This window comes from Boleophthalmus pectinirostris, unplaced genomic scaffold (genome assembly GCF_026225935.1).
Source record: "Boleophthalmus pectinirostris isolate CB_2022bp ecotype Guang Dong unplaced genomic scaffold, ASM2622593v1 HiC_scaffold_1, whole genome shotgun sequence".
Classification (NCBI taxonomy): domain Eukaryota; kingdom Metazoa; phylum Chordata; class Actinopteri; order Gobiiformes; family Gobiidae; genus Boleophthalmus; species Boleophthalmus pectinirostris.
In genome coordinates, this window is record NW_026570970.1 from 898,408 (window position 1) to 908,939 (window position 10,532).

General features: G+C 44.4%; 1 protein-coding gene across 1 annotated transcript in view; it reads left to right on the forward strand.

Annotated features, from left to right (window-relative positions):
• LOC110162157 (uncharacterized) overlaps positions 1–10,532 on the forward strand; it is a 54,765-nt gene that overhangs the window by 739 nt on the left and 43,494 nt on the right. The window lies entirely within an intron of this gene.

Genomic DNA, 10,532 nt, shown 5'->3' on the forward strand with positions numbered 1-10,532 from the left:
GAAAATGTTTCAGAGAGTTTCAAATACGTCAGCCTAGTTTCCTTTACTTTTCCTCTTCAGCATCTGAGAGTTTAAATAGACAGAACAAAAGACTGAGGTGAAGTGTTTGTGTTTCAGACTCCTGTGACGTTTCTCTGGACCCAAACTCAGCTCACAGACGTCTGCTTCTGTCTGAGGACCATCGGACTGTGACTCGAGTGGAGGAGGAGCAGGAGTATCCAGATCATGAGAACAGGTTCACGGACCACCCTCAGGTCCTGAGCAGCACTGGCCTGAGGGGGCGCTGTTACTGGGAGGTGGACTGGAGCGGGAGGGTTCACATCGCAGTGAGTTACAGAGGGATCGGACGGAGAGGACGGGGACGGGCGAATGCGTTTGGATTCAACGATCACTCCTGGAGTCTGGGGATCTCTGACGGCGGAGTTTGCTATGTCGTTCACAACAGCGACACAACGCAACTCAACCGCTCCTGTCACTCAGAGAAAGGGGGCGTGTCCTCTGGTAAAGGGGGCGTGTTCTTTGGCAGAGTGGGCGTGTTCCTGGACTCTGAGGCTGGAGCTCTGTCCTTCTATGACGCCTCCTCTGATGAAGAACTGTCCCACCTCTGGACCTTCTCCTCGTCCTTCTCTGAGCCTCTGTTTTTAGGGTTTGGACTGTGGGATAAAGAAGTTTCCTCTGCGACTCTGGTGAAAGAGACGAGTCCGTGAACTCCTCTGACAAACACAGAAGAGAAAGTGTTTGTTTTTCAGTTCCTCACTTGTGTCCTGTTCACTCCACCTGCTGCACTTCTTAGTTGGGGATGATATCATGTTAAAAACTGAGCTCAAAACACAAAAACTGATTCAAAAACTGCTCAGTGCGTGAAGCAGCCACAAAATCAGACGACCACTCCGCTGCCGTGGGATTACCGTATTTTCCGGGCTATTAGTCGCGCTCTTAATCCTCCAACCCCATCGAAAAAACGACTGCGCGCCACAATCCAGAGCCCCTATACACGAATCCACTCGGGTGTCCCAGCACGACTCCAGTGAACTACAAACACACACCACCCACAGAACACGCAAACACACACGGAGCAGACAGCGACCGCACAACCAAAAACTACGGAAGCCGCTGCCACAAATACAAAGGTGACAACACAACAAAAAGCCACAACAAACCAAAACAAGCCACAATGGAAATGACCGCGGGACTTTATTTTAATACAAACGCTGCAACACAAACGCAAATGCCACAACACATTAAAAAAGCCACAAAACACAAAAGCCACAACACATTAAAAAGCCACAAAACACATTAAAAAGCCACAACACATTAAAAAAGCCACAACACATTAAAAAAGCCACAACACATTAAAAAGCCACAACGCATTAAAAAAGCACAAACGCAACACATTAAAAAGCCACAACACAAAAAAGCCACAACACATTAAAAAGCCACAACGGAAGTGACCGCGGGACTTTATTTTAATGCAAACGCCGCAACAAATACAAACGCCACAACACAAATGCAAATGCTACAACACATTAAAAAGCCACAACACAAACGCTAAAGCCACAACACATTAAAAAGCCACAACACAAACACTAAAGCCACAACACATTAAAAAGCCACAACACAAACACTAAAGCCACAACACATTAAAAAGCCACAACACAAACACTAAAGCCACAACACATTAAAAAGCCACAACACAAACGCTAAAGCCACAACACATTAAAAAGCCACAACGGAAGTGACCGCGGACCAACGGAGAAGTTGGAAACGTTAGTAAAAGTAATTTATCGTTTTCTCATTATTCGTTTCACGTTGTAGTTCTGTCGAGAAAACGATTACTTCTACTAACGTTTCCAACTTCTCCGTTCCTTTACTTTTCACGTTGTAGTTCTTCTTCTTCACTTGCCGCTTGATCGGTCCGACGGAAAATAGAGTCCCATGGTCACTTCTGTTGTGGCTTTTTGTTGTGTTGTCGCATTTGTATTTGTTGAGGCGTTTGCGTTTGTTGTGACGCCTCTCGGCTTCCGTAAAAAAACACCCACAGAACACGCAAACACACACGGAGCAGACAGCGACCGCACAGAGAAACACACCCACACACACACTCATCACTCCACGCCGACGACGAACGGAACGGAGGAACGAACCTGAAAAACGACGAGTCCAACGTGCCGCTTCTAGACACGACTGAACAACTGAGTCACTGCGAACACGCCGACAATCCGTTGGTCCCAGACACACCCTCCCTACACGAAAGTTTAAAAATGTAAAAAATGACCAATAACGACGGACAAAACTGAAATGCTGTTTACCGAGATTAGAATTTCTGTCCAGATGAATGGAAAACTGTGCTTAAAGAGGGGGATATTTGAAGCTTTCTCTCATGTTTTAATGTTCCATCGTCTAAAAAAAAAAAACATGTCTGAAGAGATTTTAGAGACATCCACGTGTGTTTGAGTAATCTAGCGATCTCTCTGTACGAGATTTCTCCATAAATACGACAACAAACATGAAAATTCTCCATAAATAATACAAAAACGTGACAGAAAACCGCAGTAGTTTCGTTAGAGGGACGCGCGGTGATTGTGTTGTGATGGCGCTCTGAAGGGGGAGCGACTTAGCAGCAAAAAAGAAACTTATAAAACACGTTAATCTGTTGTTGCGGGAGATTATAGCGTTTACAAAACAACAAAAAGAGCCAAAAATGTGAGGAACGGAATGGAAGGAACGAACCGAAAAAGCCACGAGCTCGACGTGCCGCTTCTAGACACGACTGAACAACTGAGTCACTGCGAACACGACGACAATCCAGCGACAGACACTACTCCCTACACGCCACAACTGAACAAAGCCCAGAGTCACCGTGAACGAACAAACAAACAAAACCACTCACACATCACACTGTTGTGTTTCCTTTAAAGTCCCACGAGGTTTATTTGTGAAAAAAGTTCGAAAATAGTCCATTTAATGACAGTGACTTATAATCCAGAGCGACTAATAGTGCGGAAAATACGGTTCCATGGATCAAATAAATGACTGATACTAAAGCAGCTCTTACAGTTCTTCACTTTGGCTCAGACAGTTTTGTACCAGTGCATAAAGTTGAGTTGTTTTTCTATAGTTTCTCCGTTAAGTACACGGCGAGGAGAAAATTCAGTTTGTCGACTGGACACAAGTTAGTTTGGTTGAAGACGTTTCTCGGCTCATCCAAGCTGCTTCTTCAGTTCTGGTCAGACGCAGGTGGAGATCCAAAATGGGCCTTCAACAAAACCAAGAGAACTAAAAAACAGGACAACAGAGAATCAGAACCCAGGAGAAAGGGGGGAACTGTTCCTTATACGGCAGGTGTTTCTGAAAAACTACAGAGGATTTTCAGACGACATGAGATCCCAAAATATTTCAAACCTACAAACACTTTAAGACAGAAACTGGTCCAACCCAAAGGACAAAACACAGAGACACAAACAAAACAATGTGGTCTCCTCCATTCAGTGCAGTGAAGACTGAAGTGACACTGGAGAAACTAAACAGACACTTCACAAGAACCAACACAGACGAGAGAACAACACAGGACCACAGTCTGATGTTCATCTCCACTTAAAACCCACAGGCCACTCGTTTGAGGACAGTGAGGTGCAGATTTTAGCCAGAGAAAAGAACTGGTTCGAGAGGAGAGAGAAAGAAAAGCTGTTTTTGTTAAGAAAGAGAATCCTTTCTCTAAACAGAAATGAACTCAGACTCCATCTACCTCCTGTTTACACGTCCAACCTCCAACCTCCAACAAAACAAACAAGAACAACAGGTGGAGTCAGGTCAGGACCAGAGGTGTGGAAGCTCCATTATGGACATGAATTGTTCTGATAATTAGTCTCCACACCCTGCACAGGTCAATAAGCCCAACTAACAAACACAAACTGTAAACAAGTGTGTTAGTTTCAGAGTAGTTTCAGTGTAGTTAGCTCCTCCTGCAGATATAAGGAAGTGTCATGGCTGGTGCTCCCCTCGCTCCTTTCCCCCGTGTGTGTGTGTGTGTGTGTGTGTGTGTGTGTGTGTGTGTGTGTGTGTGTGTGTGTGTGTGTGTGTGTGTGTGTGTGTGTGTGTGTGTGTGTGTGTGTGTGTGTGTGTGTGTGTGTGTGTGTGTGTGTGTGTGTGTGTGTGTGGGCGGAGTCTCCTGGACCTCTGATTCGCTTCACCTGTGAACAATCAGGAGCCCAACTACTTGAGACCTGCTCACCTGCCAGACTCTGCCAGGTTGTTTTCTACCAACACACGGTGAACCTCTTGGCTCCTCAATCTCCAGTTTTTTGCCACTTACCTTTTTGCCTCGACATTTTCCTTACCTGCCCTCTCTGCTCTCCAGTGATCCTGCCGTCTCCAGCCCTGCTCCAGCTCTCATTCTACCAACTGTAAAATAAATTCTACTTTTTTATTTTTGTGAACCGGTCTTCAGTCTGTTTTTTTGGGTCCCTCCACATAACACCAGCGTCTGACCAGAACTGAAGAAGCAGCTTGGACGAGCCGAGAAACGTCTTCAACCAAACTAACTTCTGTCCAGTCGACAAACTGAATTTTCTCCTCGACGTGGATTCTGCTGAGGGATTCTTCACACATCCGTTAAATACAGTAAATAACTGACAGTGACATGATGTAGTTTGTGGGTAAAGTTGAGCAGAGTCTGTAGTTTCACACGTGTCTGTTTTGGTTCTTTCTGGGCACAGCCTCTTCACAAGTTTAATACAGTTGATTTCTCTGGAGTTTTTGTCCGGAGATTTTCTGTAACAGCGTCTCCTGCCTGATCCGTCTCTAAAGCTCCAGGGAACAGGTTTGACTCGCTTCTGTCGTGAAAGTATCGACATCAATGTGAAGAAACCAGAGGCTCCCAAAAACTACAACACAAGAGCAATGCCTGATTAAGAAGCACATTTAGAGCGAGGAGAGATATTCTGTAAATTATCAGAGCTGGGAATCGAACCCACAACCCTGAAGCTGCAGAGACCAGTCAGGAGGAATGGACTTGTTTTTTTTTTTTTTAATGTTTGTGATTCTTGTTTTAAAGTGGATCAGACCAGAGTCTTTGCTCCAGGTTCAGAGGCAGAATGAGCCTCACGTTTCACCACAGAATTTAATGATCGTTTTATGATATTTCTGTTTTTAATCGGGATCAAATGTGAAAAACCGCGCAGTTCACGTGGAGCAAATAAAAGCCAATCAAAGACCAAACAACATTTATTTAGTTCCATCTTAAATCCAGGATATTTCTCTGTGACCGTTTAGTTTTGGAATAGAAAATGCAGTTTGGGTCAGAAAAAGGAGACAGAGGCCAAAGGTGGATCGTTTAAGTTTTTTATGTTTAATGTTTGTTTGTTTTGTTTTTTTATTGACTGAAAAAGTTGAGAGTCCAGAGAAAAGCCATAATTAAAATGTACCATGTGAGAAGAAGCAGTGTCATAAATCTTGGGGTCAGAAAAAAGAAGAAAGGGTCAGAAGCGGTGACAAAAAATCTTGAATTGAACAGAAACAGAAAAGTGGATTGGATTATTGTTATATTTTTTCAATATATGCATTTTTAAATATATATTAAATGTACTGTTTATTTGAAAAACACTGTAAAAGATTAAACATGAAAATGGACAAAAGCTGCTTCCAAATCACTGATATTTCTGCACTTTTGTGGGTCATTTTAAGCCATTTCACATTTGTCTGATTTATGAACCTCGACAAACACATTTAAAGTCATATTTTAGCACATAACATCGTCTGAATATTATCGTTTTACACTCATATTAAGAATCATTTGTTGTCAGAACGGTCCACTCTTTCTACAGAGACTCATACTTTCACATTCTCTTTATTTGAAAACAGTTGTTGATAAAGTTTTGAAATGGGCAGAGAAATGAACCTTTGAGTGTTTGGGCGTTTAACTCTGGACACTGATCAGAGCCAATCACCTGCAGGGATCTAGTGCGGCGCAGTTTCCCTCCACCAATCAGAATCCAGCATGTTTGGACGTGAAGTGTGTTCTGAATCTTACTCACCCCCCGGCAAACTGACTGATATTTTTGGTTACTTTGGTTTTCTGTGAATAAACACACACTTTAAAAAGACGACTCGATTGCACCAGTTGTTCTCCACAAATAATTTTAGCATTTATAAAGAAACTCAAATAGTGAAGAAGCTTTTAAAATAGGGCGACCAAACGTCTGTTTTTCCCCGGACATGTCCGTATTTTGCATCTTGTCCTAAGCGTCCGGGTTTTTTTTTTTTTAAGTGATGGAAATGTCCGGGTTTTCAGTACAGTTCATTGGGGCATTAAATTGATCGGCTTTCGTAGCGTCTGTGACTCAGAAGGAGCGAGACACAAACAGTCAGTCTGAAACACACCGAAGCACAAATGCAAATGTGAGTGAGAGGACAGTGTCCCTCGTTTATCGCAGGGGTTTATGTTCTAAAATAACCAGGTGCAAAGTATCAACTTTATATTTTACAATTATTCTATCTGTTTTAAAGCTGTAAAACTCCTCACCACAAACTTTAAACACTTTTCTCACACAGGACATTTACAACACTTTTTACTTCCTTCTTCAAACTTGTTGCTGTTGTCGTCCTTTTGTTATTTTCCTCCTTCTTTATGTAACAAACTGAAGATTCATTTATTCCGTAACAAAGCCGACAGAGCAGAGTCCTGCACGGGGCCATTTTTGGAGACCTGCAGTACAACACCGCACCTGCGCAGGACAGGACCGCACCTGCCCGTTAACCCGAGATTATATCAAACTTTTGCGCTGCCTACACCACGGACTGAACCAAGACTAAACCAGGACTGAACCAGGACTGAACCAGGACTAAACCAGGACTGAACCAGGACTAAACCAGGACTAAACCAGGACTGAACCAGGACTAAACCAGGACTAAACCAGGACTGAACCAGGAGTCCGTGTTGGGCTGGAGGTGATGCAGGAGAAAGGCGCGGCTCAGCTCCACACCTCTCGGAGTTAAACGCGGCAGTTGCCTGATGGGCTTTGCAGACAAACTGCTCGTCGTTTTCTCTCTTAAATCCAAGATTAGTCCTGGTTTAGACCTGGTTTAGTCCTGACCCACCCATGGGTTAAAAAAAATAAATAAATCAGCGAGACCACAAAAGGTGAACCGCGATATATCGAGGGACGACTGTAGCTCAATGTGGAGGCCCCTCCTCCCGCCTCCGTCAGGTGTCCGGGTTTTCACAAATGGAAATATGGTCACTTTATTTTAAAATCTACTGAGTAATTCACAAATTCATCAGTCTAAACTGGGTATTGGAGTTCACATCTTTTTATGGGAGTCGGATCATTTCTTCACTGATATTTTTACCCGCGGGTCTAAACACCAAAGTTTAACCTTCCAATAAACTATTCAAACTTTTATCTTAATCCTGTCTCTGCCCACAGACCCGGAGTGTGGCGCCCTCTGCTGGAGCTCAGCCCAAACTCACACCAGGAGCTGCTCCTGCTGCAGCTGCACATCCTCTCACTGTTTTCACACATCACATTTGTACTTGCTTTTATCATTTAATTTATGTTAAAGTGTATTAAGTTAGAATGTTTATTAAATGTGTTGTGAATTAAGTGTAGAACTGCAACACGTTTGTGTTTAATGAGGTTTAAATCTATGAACACGCACATTAAACACCTCCATTTCTTTCTTTTTATTTTTTTTAAAATAAGGTAAAATCATCTATAATTAACAAACATTATGAACATGATTAAAATCTTATGTCCGTCCAGGTAATAAAGTCGATACATTTATATGTGGATACAGAGTCCAGCACCGAAGGATACGGACAAACACTGAAACAGACGAGTTTTAACGTTCTGGAATTAAGGGCGGGTCAGGACTAAACCAGGACTAAACCAGATCTAAACCAGGACTAAACCAGGTCTAAGCTAGACCTAAACCAGGACTAAACCAGGACTAAACCAGGTCTAAACCAGACCTAAACCAGGTCTAATCTTGAAGACAGAGAGAGAGGAAGTGAACCCTGAGCCTCGTGGAACAGTGTGTCCGAAAAGCGCGACGGCTGCACGTCCCTCTTCTCCGAGCTCTGCACCGGTCCTTTAACCCGCGGACACTCGGGTCTACAGGACCTCCGAGCACAGACAGTGAGTCCTGGTTCTGGTTTAGTCCTGGTTCTGGTTTAGTTCTGGTTTAGTCCTGAGTCCTTGTAGAATTGCAACAAACAAACAACAAAACAAAATCCGGTTTGTTAATGTAGAGGAGCAGAAGACAAACAGACTGAGCTGCACTTTCTTGTTCTTGTGGTTTTACACAAACATCACGTCTTGGTCTTTGCAGTGGAAGGTGTTTCTTGGTGAACAGTTGGAGACTTTCACTTTGGTGTCGACTTTTTAAATTCATAACCGAGGTTGAGCGAGATTTAGTTTTGTCGTGGCTCCACATACAAAATGTTCTCTGTAAACTCGGGATGATTTCTTAGTCAGACAAATGTTTCCTTTTTGGTTCTTCCTGTGGATCAATCCTGCCCATCACCTTCACCTTTCACTATTTTTCAATTCCGTTGGGAAGAGAAACAGTTTGAACGGAGGTTTGAGTCACACACATCTGATTCACTTTTGCATTTATGAAGTTCACAAACACATTTCTCGAGTCATTTTCTGCTGTTTGGATCCAACAACCACAACAATTACGATGTCCCAATCCCAAAACTAAAATATGACAATATCAGAACCAGAAACAAAAGTGAAATGGTTCAAAAGACTTGAAAAGATCGACTTTGACAATAGACACGTCCCACTGGGAAAACAAACTGGATTGTGCGATGACCGGAAGTCTGAAATTCGTGATGTATGTATTGGTTGGTGTGTTTTACTTTAAGGCCACACCCATGCGCTGTTTTTTTACTCTAAGCCCTGATGGGTTGAAACATGTCGGCCTTGTCCTTTTAAATAAAGGCCTTTTAACTACATATTTTTTTGTGTGTGATTTTTTTGCTTCTTTGGAACACCTGGATTCCATTTAAAGTTTTGATCCTTTTTCCAAGAGCGCCCTCTACCTGCTCCCACTGATTGGAACACCTGCAGCAAACAGACACATTTTTTGTTTACACATGTCGATGTTTAACTGGACCAAACAGACAATAAAACCAACACACTTTATAAAATGTGACTCCACTTCTGCCTCGGGAGAATCTACTGTGTAAATAATCATGGAAATAAAGAAGGAAAAGTGTCCAAACTTCTGATGATGGGGTATATTCTCTCTGTGTCTCTGAGGGGGAGTGTCCCTGGGGATCATGTTGGGTCTGTGTCTCTGCGAGGGATCATGGGTCTGGGGTCATGTGGTCTCTGCAGGGATCATGTTGGGGTCTGTCATGTTTCTGCAGGGATCATGTTGGGTCTGTGTCCTGCAGGGATCATGTTGGGTGTCCCTGCAGGATCATGTTTGGGTTGGGTCTTCTCTGCAGGGATCATGTTGGGTCATGTTGGGTCTCTGCAGGGATCATGTCTCTGGGTCTCTGTGTCTCTGCAGGGATCATGTTGGGTCTCTGCAGGGATCATGTTGGGTCTGTGGCTCTGCAGGGATCATGTTGGGTCTGTGTCTCTGCAGGGATCATGTTGGGTCTCTGCAGGGATCATGTTGGGTCTGTGTCTCTGCAGGGATCATGTTGGGTCTCTGCAGGGATCATGTTGGGTCTGTGTCTCTGCAGGGATCATGTTGGGTCTGGGTCTCTGCAGGGATCATGTCTCTGCAGGGATCTGTCTGGTCTCTGCAGGGATCATGTTGGGTCTGTGTCTCTGCAGGGATCATGTTGGGTCTGTGTCTCTGCAGGGATCATGTTGGGTCTCTGCAGGGATCATGTTGGGTCTGGTCTCTGCAGGATCAGTTGGTCTGGGTCTCTGCAGGATCATGTTGGGTCTGGGTCTTTGCAGGGATCATGTCTTGGGTCTGTGTCTCTGCAGGGATCAGTGTCTCTGAGGGATCATGGGTCGTGTCTCTGCAGGGATCATGTTGTCTGTGTCTCTGCAGGGATCATGTTGGGTCTGTGTCTCTGCAGGGATCATGTGGGTCTGTGTTCTGGATCATTTTGGGTTGTGTCTCTGCAGGGATCATGTGGTGGGTCCGTCTCTGCAGGGATCATGTTGGGTCTGGGTCTCTGCAGGGATCATGTTGGGTCTGTGTCTCTGCAGGATCATGTTGGGTCTGTGTCTCTGCAGGGATCATGTTGTCTGTGTCTCTGCAGGGATCATGTTGGGTCTCTGCAGGGATCATGTTGGGTCTGTGTCTCTGCAGGGATCATGTGGTGGGTCTCCGTGAGTCTGGTTCTGTTCTGGAGCGCTGAGGTCTCTGCTGTCGATGCTCCGGTTCACGTGAGCTGCAAAGACGCCAACGGCGGCGACGTCGACTGGTGATCACACACTACACTGTACTGGAGGTGTGCGGCCTGTGGGTCTCACAGACTGGATAGAAATGGACATAGTAACGCACTAGCCGCATCCCAAACAGGAAGTGAGCACAGGCGCGCTTCCAGCTCCATCGGC